The sequence below is a fragment of the Cololabis saira genome, chromosome 14 (assembly GCF_033807715.1).
Source record: "Cololabis saira isolate AMF1-May2022 chromosome 14, fColSai1.1, whole genome shotgun sequence".
Taxonomy (NCBI): Eukaryota; Metazoa; Chordata; class Actinopteri; order Beloniformes; family Belonidae; genus Cololabis; species Cololabis saira.
The window spans coordinates 14329150-14343149 of record NC_084600.1 but is presented as its reverse complement, the minus strand read 5'-3'; the positions used below and the strand labels follow the sequence as shown (position 1 = coordinate 14343149).

The 14000-nt window shown below is 41.1% G+C and overlaps 1 protein-coding gene across 8 annotated transcripts in view; it reads left to right on the top strand.

The window, feature by feature from the left end:
- The first annotated feature begins 875 nt into the window (after nucleotides 1-875).
- The window catches only part of nrxn2a (neurexin 2a), a 190488-nt gene continuing 177363 nt past the window's right edge, over nucleotides 876-14000 (top strand). For all 8 annotated transcript variants that reach the window (XM_061739796.1, XM_061739801.1, XM_061739798.1 and 5 more), the window contains exon 1: nucleotides 876-1203. The gene's annotated coding sequence lies outside the window, so the exon portion shown is untranslated. The remainder of the gene's footprint in view (nucleotides 1204-14000) is intronic.

The window sequence follows — 14000 nt, the reverse complement described above, 5'->3', positions numbered from 1 at the left end:
TGAATAGACAATGATCACACTTTCACAGAGTAAACACTCTTCCCAATATAAAGCGGGAGCCTCGAGGAGGGGTGCAGCATTAAAGCAGCATGTAGGAGCATTTTTGCTGGGTTTAAGTAGCACACTTGACAAGTGCAGCATAAATGACACCATGGTACATTATCCTGGCTTCTTCCCACTATATGACAGCAGGAGATAAATAGGCTTCTTTATGCACATCATTTCTTGAAATTTTGAAAAATACCCTGCACTGAAACATCTAAACTGAAATACATGTGATTCTGCTGATCTTAAGAAAGTGAAAACTTTTCATACAAATACATTTCCACAGAGTAATAGATTTCCCTGACTTAAACATTCAATTAGAGAAGCTGAATGAGGGAGACTCCGAGGAATAGCGAGGGTGTGTTTGGTTACATGATATGTAGGAAAGTGGATGAGCAAGCAGCTCGTGGTGGAATCAGATGGGAGACGCATTAAACCCCCAACGAAAGCAAAGCAGAGGGAAGATTCTCTTTAGTGGTTACCTGAGTAAATGAAGGGTAGGGATTTATTCACAAAAGCACAATAAGTGCAACTGGTGATTGCTCCAAGATATCATGTCAGCACGATGGCGGGGGGGTCGGAGTTGAAGAAGAGGGCTTGCATCGCCGATTTTGTGCAAGAAGATGGCAAATAAAATGTAGCTACCTGCTTCACTTTGGGAGGTTTTGCGGTCTTGTTGCTAAACGCTGTTTAATTCTCCATGGCAACGCTGATGTGAGTTTGATGGGGAGCAGGATTGGTCAGCAGCAGCTGACCGCGCCCTCTCTCCATATAAGCTACCTACCAAACTATTACCATCAAGTGTCGGGGGAATGACGGCTGCTGCTGCTGCTGCTGCTGCTGCTGCTGTTGCTGCTGATGCTGATGCTGGTGCTGATGCTGCTGTCGGTGCTGCGGAGGAGAGAGAGCATCTTTGTCTGCACACCGCGGCTCTGGGCTTCCCCGCCTGCCGTCCTCCTTCGACACACCAACATCTGATGAGAAGAAAAAACTATCCTCTCTGAAGACAGAGGTCGCGCGTCCGTCTGCCGCATTCATCTGAGCTGTATATTTAGGGATATTTTCCGCTCCTTCCATTGTGTTTGCTGTTCTGCTGCTTGGAATAATCAAACCCTCCCCGCAGCCTATCCATGTGTCGGATCGCTGGGTGATGCACAGGTAAGCGACACCGCACACCTCCTACACAGAAACGACCTTATGGTCGGCGGTAATTGGCTTTAAAGGCGTGTTGGAGTAAAAAGCTACAATATAAGTCACGTTGTCTCAGAGTAGATGTTTTTTTTTTTCTCCCTCCAGTGACAGTGAATTGTTTGAATTCAATTGCGAGATGTTGGGCTGCTGTTCCTCTATTACTCAGACTTCTCCTATGGTCTTCTTTTTTCTTTCCCCCCTTTTTTTCTTTTGGAGAATTGGATGATTTTGGCTCATTGCATGTGTAGGTGACCAGATGGGGAGGAAAAAACGTCATTTTTAGCAGTGTTTACAGTCCATTGGTGTGGGTGGAGGAGAGATCTGCTTTCCAAATCCAGCAGGGCTGCGGATGGGGTCGCCTAATTGCGTGCCGGAAAACATGCCCTGTGGTCGGGCTACATGCAGCACACACAGCACTGGGGCTTTCCCTCGGAAGAGATGCTGCTGCAGCTCCTGGAGGGACATGCAAACCCATTGTTTCATTTTTTTTACCAGCTGCCACATGCCCCGATGGTGATGCAGGTGTTCAGTTTCCATGTAACCCACATAAAAGTGAAGTTGAGGTGGGCTTTGAGTCATGCAGCACGCAGGGCCCTTGTCTTTAAGATGCTCGAGGTAGCCTATTTATTATTGAGAGGGATTTCGTGTTATGTGCCAGAGGACTGGCCAGTTCACAGACAGGAGGAGGAAGAGACAAAGGTAGAAATAGTAGTTTGCAGCATTTGCAGCTTCACAATCGACCTTAAAAATCAAAGAAAGTTGTGAAGCGGAGATCCAGTGGATCCCTGTGTTAAAACAGGCTGTAATGAGCCCATACCTCCATGAGGTATGAAGCTTCTGCCTCCATAAAGATGATTATGTAGCTCAAAAACTGGGATGGCTCACTCCTGAGGAGGTGCTGTGGCTCAAATTACAGCTTGTTGTTGTTGTTTTTTTGCTTTCAAAAAAGCATATATTATCTATAATCTTCCGTATAATTAGGTAATTGTGAACGAATAGATGGGGACAGTTTACTTAATCATCATTCATTGTGAATTGGACTGTATAGAGGTGTTGTGCATGTTATATTTCTGTCCACTGCTCTGTGTTATGTCTCTTCAGGTCTGTTAAATAGAATTATAATTCATATCACAGCTTGATATCTTCCCCAATCATTAGATTAATTTACTCTTAAATGTAGGGGAGGGGCCCCAGGCTCTGCTGCCGCTCTCCTCACAGGGGTGTCGTTGCCCTTCCTGCACCTCCTGCAAACCCATTTGTTTTGCAAATTCCACTCCAGCTGTAACCCAATACTTGTTGTTGCTGCACTTCCTGAAAAAGGGGGACTGGGATCTGTGTTTCTACACAGCAGGCAAAAAAGGAGCGGCGCCTGTCCACCTGAGTCAGGTGACCACTCCTGTTTGGCTGCATATAGCTCCATGCAGCGTTGCAGCTCCTCACTTGTGGAGAATGCTCAAGTGTTGCATCTCGTGACAACATATTTTGAGCTGACAGACTCATTTAAATGCCATTTCGTTCTTAAGCAAGCCACTTGCTTTCCTAATTGGGAGCTATATTGACAGCAGGGAAGTAATGGCTTGCAATTCTCCGAGCATGTGCAGTGAATCTATGCACGGCTGATTGGGAGTTTCTGTGCCTGTGGTGTTGGTAGGAAGATGTTTTCAAGTAGCACAAAAAAAGAGAAAAGAAATCACAGTTTTATCTTTTTATTATTGCATTTCAACTTTCCTGCGACTTGCTTTCTTATATTTGCGGCTTAATATTACAATTTACATGTGTATTCATATTACCTATCCGCTCTATTTTGACACTGTGTTCCTGCCAGGATTTTTTTCCCATCATTCAGTAGCTATTTTGGGGCCTTCCAGTTCCATCTTCATGGTGTTTGTGTTGCTGTGATCTGACTCACAAGACATCTGCCTCCATCGCTGTTTCCAGCGAGATTTAGGGGTTTCTGCACACTTAGCGTTTAAAAAAAAATAGGAAAATGGTGTCACTGCTGCTGTAACATCAACAACAAACCTCATATTACAAGTTATGATTTTCAAAATAATATTACAAATGATTTTATAGTGCTTAATAGTATTAGGCTGCGTGGCACATCACATTACTTCACATTCAGCTTAATGGTGGAGCTCCTTTGAGCCATTACTGCTACGAGATGCACTTACTTTGTATGTCGTTTAAATGAGTATGGCAGCTTGTAAGCATGAGAAGGAAATGTAGAACTCACGGAAAAAGAAAAACACCAGCTAATATGCAAAGTGGGATGGATGAGATGATGAAAGAGACTGCTTGAAATAACAAGAGGGCAAAGTTGACATTCAGTGTGTGTGTGTGTCTGTGTGTGTGTGTGTGTGTGTGTGTCACAGCTCAATAGCTCTGGCGTGCGTACTGGGGAAGAGGAAGGTTACAGATATTGTGTGGCATTGCGAATCGTGTCGCTTCCTCTCTATCACACCCCATCAAGGTCATATCCACAGACTGAAAGTGGTGGCCCTGGCCTTTTCCACTCCTGGCTCTGGCAGAGGAACGGGGCCCGCGGACCACTGCTGCTTCTAATCAGGGCTGACGCGTGACTCAGTTAGATGCCAGCTGCAGAGCCCAAACAGGGATTATGTCCCCGGATGGTGGAGACCAAAATCATGATAATAATGATAATGATGAAATTAAATCAAAAGAATAGAAACTATAAACGGTAAAAGATCTAATCTAAAAGGGTTAACGTTAACATCTTCATCTGTGTAAAACATATTTGGGGTTCTTCATCATTCGTGGTTAATTTCTAATAAACAAATATCTGAAACCAAAGAGTGAAATAATTAAAATCATGCACACAAGACGAGTCATGTAACCAGAGGCCACGTCGACAGAGTGGTGACACCAGCACTGTAAATTGTAATCTAGGTCATTGTGCCACGCTTTTTTTTTTAAGACTAGCTCAGGGGTAGCTTAAGGGTAACAAGGGGTAGATGTAAAAACCATTAGGGAAACAGGAGCACTTCCCCGTAGTTTTTCCCAATGCAAATCTAATTCTTGTAGCTCCCAGACTTTGATCCCCAAAGGTTTGCTCCAACACGTAACATCTGACTGGCAACCCCAACTTTGCAAAGGTTGACTTAAGGTTAAGGTCAAGGGAGAACTGCTCATGGATTGGATCTATTGATTTACTTCTAGTGCTTAAGAGATTAGACATGTTTTAAACCTGCATTTTGTTCGCTCCGTGACGTTGCAGCATCTCATTACAGACCAGTCTTGACCTGAAAATGTCCAATTTGTACATTTGTCCATGTGTGCTCACATCTCCCAGGGTGCACCCTGTCGTTCACCCAGCAACAGTTGGGATGGGCGGTGACCCTGAATGGGAGTGAAGAGGTTATGGAAGTTACTGAACGACTGGTAGTGTCATAGTAAAGGTGCAGAATTTATTTATTTACTTGATTTGATATTTTTTAGAGAAAGTTATAGAGTGCGGTGTCCAAGAAATTGGAGATTTATGTTCAGTCCACATCGCTTTGATACCAATAATACAATAAGAGTGCACTTTGTTATGTGTAACTTGATGAAGCACAATCACAGCGACGGAGAAACATATATTATATATATTAGATCTCGTTAGATTTAACTCTTTAATGCTTGACATATGAAAGAACCCCCCCCCCCCCCCCCCAATTTCTTTTATTATTATTATTAATTATGTATTGAAATGAAAAACACTTCAAATTTTTTAATTTAACAATTTCTAATTATTTATTTTCCTGTCTTTATGAATATATACGTATATATGTATTTTTTTATTTAGCTGTATAATTATATTTTTAAGAATTCTTTGGTTTGTATACATTTTTTTTTTCCTTTTTTGATTATGATGATGGTTGAAATGTCTCAGATATTCACGTATCAAGCACAATCCATCCAGCACTGTGGGGTTAACTTGGATCCTCGACTTACCGCGAGCCAGCCAGCTCCTCGTATGAGTTTTGAACATCGTATAGTTGTACAATATCACATTTGTGACGCTTTCATGTAATTCAAAATGTAGGGCTGTTACAATTCACCAAGGAGAATGCAGGCATGTGAGATTCATGGAACCCAGAAAGTGAAATAATTATAACATTTTTGATCTTGCATGACAATTTCATGCTATGTGAAACCACATTATGATTTTAAAAGGCAGAGATAGGCATGGTAGGATCTTGTTGCCCAGAGAGTGCAGTAATTTTAAACATTTCTGAAAAGGATATTCTTTGCACTGGTTGCGCTGGTATGAGATGAGGTTGTCTTTGCATCTGCATCTATAATAGCAGGAGCTCTACAATCAAAATCATACACATCCTGGATGTGGAAAAAGCCTTATTTTCCCAACAAAGTACTTATTTATTCCCACCCCCCCTAAAACGTCAGCCGGAAATGTTCCCCCATCCTATTATGGTCCAGATATGGACCCTGAGATACCTCATTCACGATGGCAACGTGCAACTGATTTGAAAAGCTTGATTGGTCCAGCATATACTGTATCTGTGAAACTGATGGCGCCGTCGCTTGTTATTTTTACCGCGGGTGATGCAGGAGGTGGAATTGAAACAGGAAGTGGTCTTTAATGTAATGTAAGCACAATCCTTCTCGGTATTCAGCAAAGTTTGTCATCAGACTCTGTCAAACTCAGAGATTCTGTTAGGAAATGTCTTAGAAAATGTGAACGAACAAAGATGTGAGCTCAAACTGCAGCTCGGCATTTTGCCCAGATTATGACGCGAGAGTGACATTTGTTTTGCTTTCCTTCCATCACATTTCTTTCTTTAAATGCTGACAGATGTGAAGGTTCTTTCTTGTAAAGCAACAACCCAATTAAATGTGTGTTTTGCGCCTTTTCACCGCATAGACAGCTCAGGAAAATTCAAGCATGTAATTGATTATGAGTTATGGGTTCCAGCAGATCTTGATCATGATGATGTGTCGCTGCATCTTGTATCTTTCTCTCAGGAATACTTCTGCATTTCCTCCGGTGTTGATTAAGAGCCTGATGCGAGCCAGCAATAGTAAAGAACAGAAATAAGATAAAGTAAGCTCCTGTAATTGCCCCGTTTAACTTTGAGTCAAATTTAAACTATCATTAAAAAAAAAAGTCCAAATCTAAACGTGCTGAATAAAGTCGGATACTTTTGTTGACTTCGCTGCTGAACGGCGAAATATAACCAGGCCATTAAAGAAAGCATCTCCACTTTTCTCCTCGTGCACATTCAGAAGTGATGCGTTTTATTGCAGATGCAAGTATTTCAGAGCATCCATCTTTGCCCCCGCGTGACAGAATAACTAAAGCAGGCTGAAGCTCCGCCGTTAACCACAATGTGCCTCGGCAGCATAATCAGTGTCCTCAGAGATATAAAGCACAATATCAGCCTGTCGGTATATGTACTACGCAGGTACGAGTACTTAAAACATAGCAACGCAACAAGCACTAAATGTACTTCTTAGTGGTGAAAATAAACAGGGCGTGAAGAATAAAAACGACACCGAGCCGTAGTTACTGTTTCATTCTGAGTTGCTAATTTTATGTCTGGAGCGAGCAACTAGCCCTTTAATAGCCATACAGTTACAATATCGTGATGAGAATATGTGTGTTTCTCGATAATAAAGCTAAATTAGACTGTTGTGTTCCAGACAAGGGAGCGTAGCCGACTGGAGAACCAGACGTTCCCAGATTTAACCTCACATTTCTGCGTGCTTATATCATTTATTTACTTTTCCCTCACTACTATTGGATCTTTTGGTTTTAAAAGTGACATGTATGTAAAGTGCTTTAGTAATGAAAGTCAGGAAAGAGACAAATCCTACAACCGAAAGGAGCAGCTGCATTATTCAAGGCCATCTTTAAAGAAACGTGTGCATGAGCCTCTTTCTTCTGCTAAAGCAGTGATGACACAGGGAAGGTTAAACATTCACCTTGGCTGACTGTCAGCCAGAAAATATGCATCATCTGCATCACCTCAGCAACCGGTTACTTGGCTTTTTTCTTTTCTGGCAAAAAAAAGAAAGGAAAAAAGAAGAAGAAAAGGAAAAAAAGTGCATATTTTGGTTCATTGAAACGTCTTTATTGGATATGCATCAGATCTGCTGTCAGGGACTCGTGGCAGGGTTGCCAGATCTCACGCTATCTCAGTTGCAGATCACTCATTGAATCTTTCTCTTTAATACCAGTGTTGCTCTCCCCGGCAGAGGCATTCATCTTCCTGGGCAGCATCCGCACGACGCTTTCACAGGAGGCGCGGAGGAGTTCACAATGAAAGGTAGCTCATGTGTTAGGAAGAAAATAAAAGAAATGAGCGCAGAAAACCTGTCCAGCCGCTGAAAACCGCATAGTGAGAGCTGCTCTGGGTTTAGATTATTTTTTTTCCCCCCTTATTTCCCCTTGTCATATCAGGGTGGATGTCAGATCTGGGTGGATGCAGGTGATCAGTGACTGGCAGGCAGGGCACGAATCAAAAGGTTTTGAGCATCTGCCTGACTGTCCATCCATCACAGTGATCTCTGGCGTGCCAGTCACACTTAGATGACCAACGCACTGCAGGGTGGGGGATGGTGGGGCTTTCACGCTGGTCATTTATTTCAATTCAAGCTGTGTCTTTAAGCGTCTCTCACAGGGAGCAGATTAATGCTAATTTCCTACAGTATGCATTGGAAATCTCAGCAAATGCAGCATTACAAAATCAATCTCATCCTTGCCCGCGGCTACTTCATCTATAAAGATGTCTGTCTCGTGTGTCCAACCTGTGCGAGGGGGGGGGCTCCATGCCATATCAATGTCATTACACATCCAGTCTTACTACAAGCTGTCTAATCCCGGCCAAGAAGCTGTTACCAAAGATTAACCCGGGCTGCATTGTTGCAGAGCCGCTGAAGAGGAGAGAAACGCATATTTGTGCGTCTGTTCACGTGTGAGAAGAAAAGAGTCGTGGAGTGAGATCCCTGCTTACACCCACTCTCAGTTTTTGTCTGGTGACATCCTCCTCAGGATGAGATGTGACAGCGCTGGATGATCTAATCATGGATGTCATAGCATAGCTGCTTATTAACAGAGATTTCAAGGGCAAACATTTCCACCATTAGGAGCCAGTAAACTGTTAAAAAGCGGGTGAGCTCCGAGAGCATGTGAGGTGATGTCACCGAGGCGGAGGAGTGACCGGTCGTCTCGTTAAAACATGCATACGATTCAGGAAGTGGCTTTATGACGAGCTAATTGGTCAAACACGCGTCGATGTTAGGTGTTCCACCTCAGAGAAAATGTAAGGCTTCCCGAGGAGCTGATAGCAAAGGTTTTCTTGTTTATCATGAAAACCACTTGGCCTGCTTTAATGGTTGTTTGGGGATGTTTACATATTCAGAGTCCTGAAGAAGACATGAAAAAAATGCAAAGATTTATGAAGTTTCACACCAACAAAGGGCTTCATTGATGTGCGGTGTCAGGGAGCTCCCTGGCAGTGTGTTCGCTGATTTTTTTTGCCTTTATGTTTTGACAGATTGAATTTAAAAATAAAAGCCTCAGCCTGCTGCTTGTGTGCTTGGCTGTTTTTCAGCTCCTCTCCACTTGTGAGATTTTACTGTATCTCACCTATTTTACCGTTTCACACAGGAGGTAGTTGAGTTAAATCACTCAATATTCAGAATTTATGCATCTATTTTTTATTATTTTTGGCAAGAAATTCCCTTTTCCATCCGGTAGCAGCATCCACAAACTTTGCAGGCTGAGGGATAAAAAAAAAAAATTCAATCAAAGAATCATTTCAGCAACAGATATTATCCATATTTCCATCAATGATCAAACAATATAATGACTGCGGCTCTATACATTTTCCTATCAAAACCTTTGAGCTATACCCACTGTAACGCTTACAGGTTGGTGTGAAAGGGGGGAGAAGAAGTAGCCACATAACTCCCAAATCCTAATACAGACTTCAGTCGACCAGAATCATATCAAGCATATGAAGCCTGCCGGGATGGATTTTGTGTCCTGTGTGAGAAAAAATTCACAAACCCCCAAATTATGCTGCTTGAACTCGGGTTTCTGGGCATAATACTGCCTTCCAGTACCTTTTATTTGCATTTTTAGATAATCATCACCTTTGCCAAATTGAGTCTTGTGAGGGTAATGTAAAATATAGGCATGCCATGAGTATATATTCCTGCAGTTTGAGCCTTCAAGGTAGACTTTTATGATAAAATCCTTAAATCACGGATGATAGTTTTGCATAATGCAAAATGATGATACAATTTTTGAGTGGAGGAAATGTGGCCACTTTTAAACTTTTGCTTCTTTATGTGGCCGTTTCACGGTGCACTAACACCACTGACACGTTCTAGAGGGAAGGCAGAGGGGCTTTGGTCTGAGCCTGACAGATCAGGAGAGCCGGATTAACCCGTATCATCAAACTATCAAAGACATTCTAAACTGGAAGATTTTTTTTCCCTTCTCTCCTTCCTACTAGCTCAGTTTTGTTCAGTATCTTCTATAAACACTCATATCACCCATATCGCAGTGGAGTGGGAGTCACGCTGGGAGTTGTAGTCTTTTCCGAGACATTGCTGAACAAATCGCTTCGTGCTCAGTGGCTTTCGGCTTCTCTAACACTTTTAGCCAAACATACAGATGTGAGTAAAAGATTTCAATATTAGAAAAAAATCTGCCTAATGATGCTTGAGGGGTTTTGTGTGCCTAAGCTGTGGCACCGTTACTCAACCTGCCCCTCAGGGCGTGATGAGGGTGGTGCTCCGATCCCGCTGTGTGGGAGGCAGACAGTGAGCCAGGTTCATCTGCAGCGTGCGATAGAAAAGGCTGGATGATGCCTGCCGTCTTGTCATTTAAATCCCTCTGGTTTTTTTGTTTTGTTTTGTTTTTTTTTGCTGTGAGAATTGAACAAAATTGAATTTTTTCTGAGCATTTCACATGAAACATTTTACAGCCGTGCAGCAAGCAGATGTGCATGCATCTCCTCCTTACTACGCCTACAGTACATTTACATGCACTTAATGAGGGCACAGTGTGCAGCACCTTGTTTATGCTTGTAGCCAGTGTTGCGTACTTCGCCACCTAATTACCTAGCTTGCTGGTTTGTGAAAATGTCAGCTGTTATAATGCCCCGACCAATGGAGAAAATGGGGAAATGGGAACTCACGTTCTGATGCCATGCACTCATTACGTGTACGGAGTAAACATGATTTTCACCGAGTAGACAAACATTTGAACTGATCGTGACCAGAAAAAGACCACATCTGCTTATATTTAATACATTTAAATCCACAGGAACATCACAAGAACACATTTTTGCACAACTGCACCTTCATTTTTTGCAAAAGCTATCAGTTAATAAAGGGATACCGAACATGAACTCGACTTTTCCATAAATATTTTACACGATTGTCTTTTTTTTTTTCAAATTTCTCAGACCTCCTTGACTCCATTAAAGATAGTGTAGTGACCGAGTGCTGAGATACAATCAGAAGACGTGAGCGCGCCATATTCCAGAGCTAATGTTTCAGGAAATCAGGTAAATGCAACCTGGGATGAGCAACAGCACATCTATTACACTTAGTCATAATTTATTAAGCAGAAAAGGCCAGAAAACAGGAACAGTGTGTGAACAGCTACGTCCAACATGATTTAGCAGCTACCTATAGCAGCAAAAACTGCTATAATTTTTTGGAATGACTTTATCAGCATCTCACATTGTTGTGGAGGATTTACTGCCCGCTCTCATTTACAGCGTTACAATTCATGGAGGTTTGCAGGTATTAACTCTCGTAAGGTCACGCCAAAACCTTTCAATCTCGTTGAGGTCTGAGGTCTGGTACCATGATGCTTTGCTGTCGGAGGCTCACTGGTGGGCTCGGGATCGTTGTCCTGCTGGACAGATGGCCTCATATACGCCTCGAGAATAATCTGTTAAACCGAAGAGTTGGTGTCTGTTTGACCACAAGGTGCCGGCGACCTGTTGCTGCTTCATGAGCTCAGATTAGGGCTGGGCGATATATCGAGATTTTAATATATATCGATATATTTTCAAACACGATATGGTACGAGACAATATCGTTTATATCGATTTAAAAAAAAAATAATAATAATTTTGATATAGCTTATTTTGTGACAAATTGACTTGAATGTTTTATTTGAGATTTGCACAAATGTTTTGTTATTTGCACAACTGTTAACCTCAGTGGAAAAGTCTGCCTGTTACTGTCTACATTGTATTAATTGCACAGTGTATTTTAATTTAATTGTTATGCAGGAAAGGGATATTTGTTTTATTTTATTCAAGAAGCATTTTTATTCTATATATGCAGGCAGTTTATTTTTGTTTCATTTGTTTTATACATTTTGATATTGTGCAAACCTCTGTTAATAAAGGAACCTGTGTGACATTTTGCACAAGGCTTTGTATTAAAACTGATTGTTTTTTTAAGGGTTTGCCTCAGAAAAAAATGAAGCTAACAGAGATGCTATGCTATAATGCTTTGGGGGAAACCCCAATTATGGCACAGAAAAAATATCGAGATATATATCGAGTATCGCCATTCAGCTAGAAAATATCGAGATATGACTTTTGGTCCATATCGCCCAGCCCTAGCTCAGATCAAACTGAATTTGATTGTAATTGCACAACAACATCACGGTTCCAAACTCATTCTTCATCACGACTACGAGCCAGTGGCGTGAATAATTATTACAATAACATGATTTATTTATCTTCTGTTCTAAATTAATTTCTTCTTGTATTTACTATCATAGTGATGACATCTTTACAATTTTTTATTGCTTATTGTTTGTAATGTTTTTGTTTCGTGAATCAAGTCTCTCATGAAAATGAGTCCCCCGTGTCTCAAGGAGATTAACTTAGTTTAAATAAGTAAGTAAGTTTATTTCTATAGCACTTTTCACAGAGAAGGGGATGTCACAAGGTGCTTCACAAAGAGTGAAAACAATACAATAAATGTTAAAATACAATAAAAACCAGATGTTACAGATAAAAATCTCCTAGAATAAAAGTACATAAAATCAACACGATGGTCATAAAACAACCCTGATGTTTAAAAGCTCGGAGAAGCAGGTGGGTTTTTAGTTTGCTCTTAAAAACATCGATGGAGTCCAGCGAACATAGAGACGGTGTTAGATAAATAACTCATCGTTCAGAAGCGCCGGGCCGGTACCATGGACTAAAGGTGAGGCCGGTACAGGATACGCCAGCAGTGGCTTCACGTCTGTGAAATTAATTTGCCGGACAGGCAACACTTGACAACAGTTGGCAACTGTGCTGCGGCGCTGCCGGGCCGATGAGTCGCCTGACGTGGAGGTGTCTTGTCATAGGCTGAGTGACACGGCGGTGCAGCCCTCGGGGGCCTCGAGGAGCGTTTCACAACCTCCAAGGAAACAGGAGCGTGTCTCTGTGATGCAGCTCGTGAAATAAAAAGCAGAAGCATCATTGTCGGTTGGAGATGGGATTGCATGTTGGTGTGAATCAAGATCAGTTTATCGTGCAGCCCATGTCTCATCTGTCCAGAGGACATTGCTCTGGAAGGCTTTTGGTTTGTTCAGAGGAAACGTACAGCCTGAGGTGTACTGCCAAGGTTGTTTTCGGTGAAAGACAGTCCCCCGGCAAGCCTGGCAAGCAATATAAGCTTGCTCAATCTTTCACCTAGTTATACTCTCAGGAACTTTAACTTTTAACAAGCTAGCTTAAATGTGTAGTCTGAGATGTGGCTCTTGTGTTTTTCTTGCCGTTTCTATCAGAATAACGTGAACTGACGTCTGAGTGAATTTGCTGGCAACTGTCTTTCATTCCTGCCATTTGTGAATGATCCTTCTTACGTTGGAATGACAGACACCAAATTGTCTGGAAATGACCTTATAGCCCTTTCCTAGATTGTTGTGCAACAACATTTCCTCCTCCAAGAGCATTGCTGATGCCTTAGCGCCTTTTAGCAAACTTCCAAAACTTCTGCTTTTATACACCTGGTTGCACAAACTGACGATCAATTAACTAAACAATTTTGATCAGCCGGCTGCAACTTAACCTCCTTATTCCCTTGGAAGCAGTTAGTATGTTCTTAGTTTTTCTTAGTTTTTCCACATGAGATACATAATCATTGCTATATATATATATATATATATATATATATATATATATATATATATATATATATATATATATATGTATATATATATATATATATATATATATATATATATATATATATATATATATATATATATATATGCTTTTTCTAATTTCTTAATCTCATGTGATGTGACCTTGGATGTAGAAAGGCACCAACAGATAAAATGTATTATTATTAATATCATTATTGTTGTCACTACGTCATATTATATATATATATATATATATATATATATATATATATATATATATATATATATATATATATATATATATATATATATATATATATATATATATATATATATATATATATATATATAATATCTTTTAACCTCTACTGCCCTTACTATTCTTGTTTTATTTCTGTTTTTTGAAATTGTCTTTTCTTATATGCAAATAAAAAATATATATAAAAAAATAGACAGGTGAGTTTTGAGTTTGGGTTTGAATGATGGAAGAGAGACAGAACAGGGAGCGAGGTCGGGCTGGGGGTCTGACCTGAATCTGTACCGGCGGAGGTGGGGGTGTGAAAGAAGTCAGCCAGCTATGACTCCACCAAGTTGTGGATACATTTGAAAGTGAGAAGCAGCATCT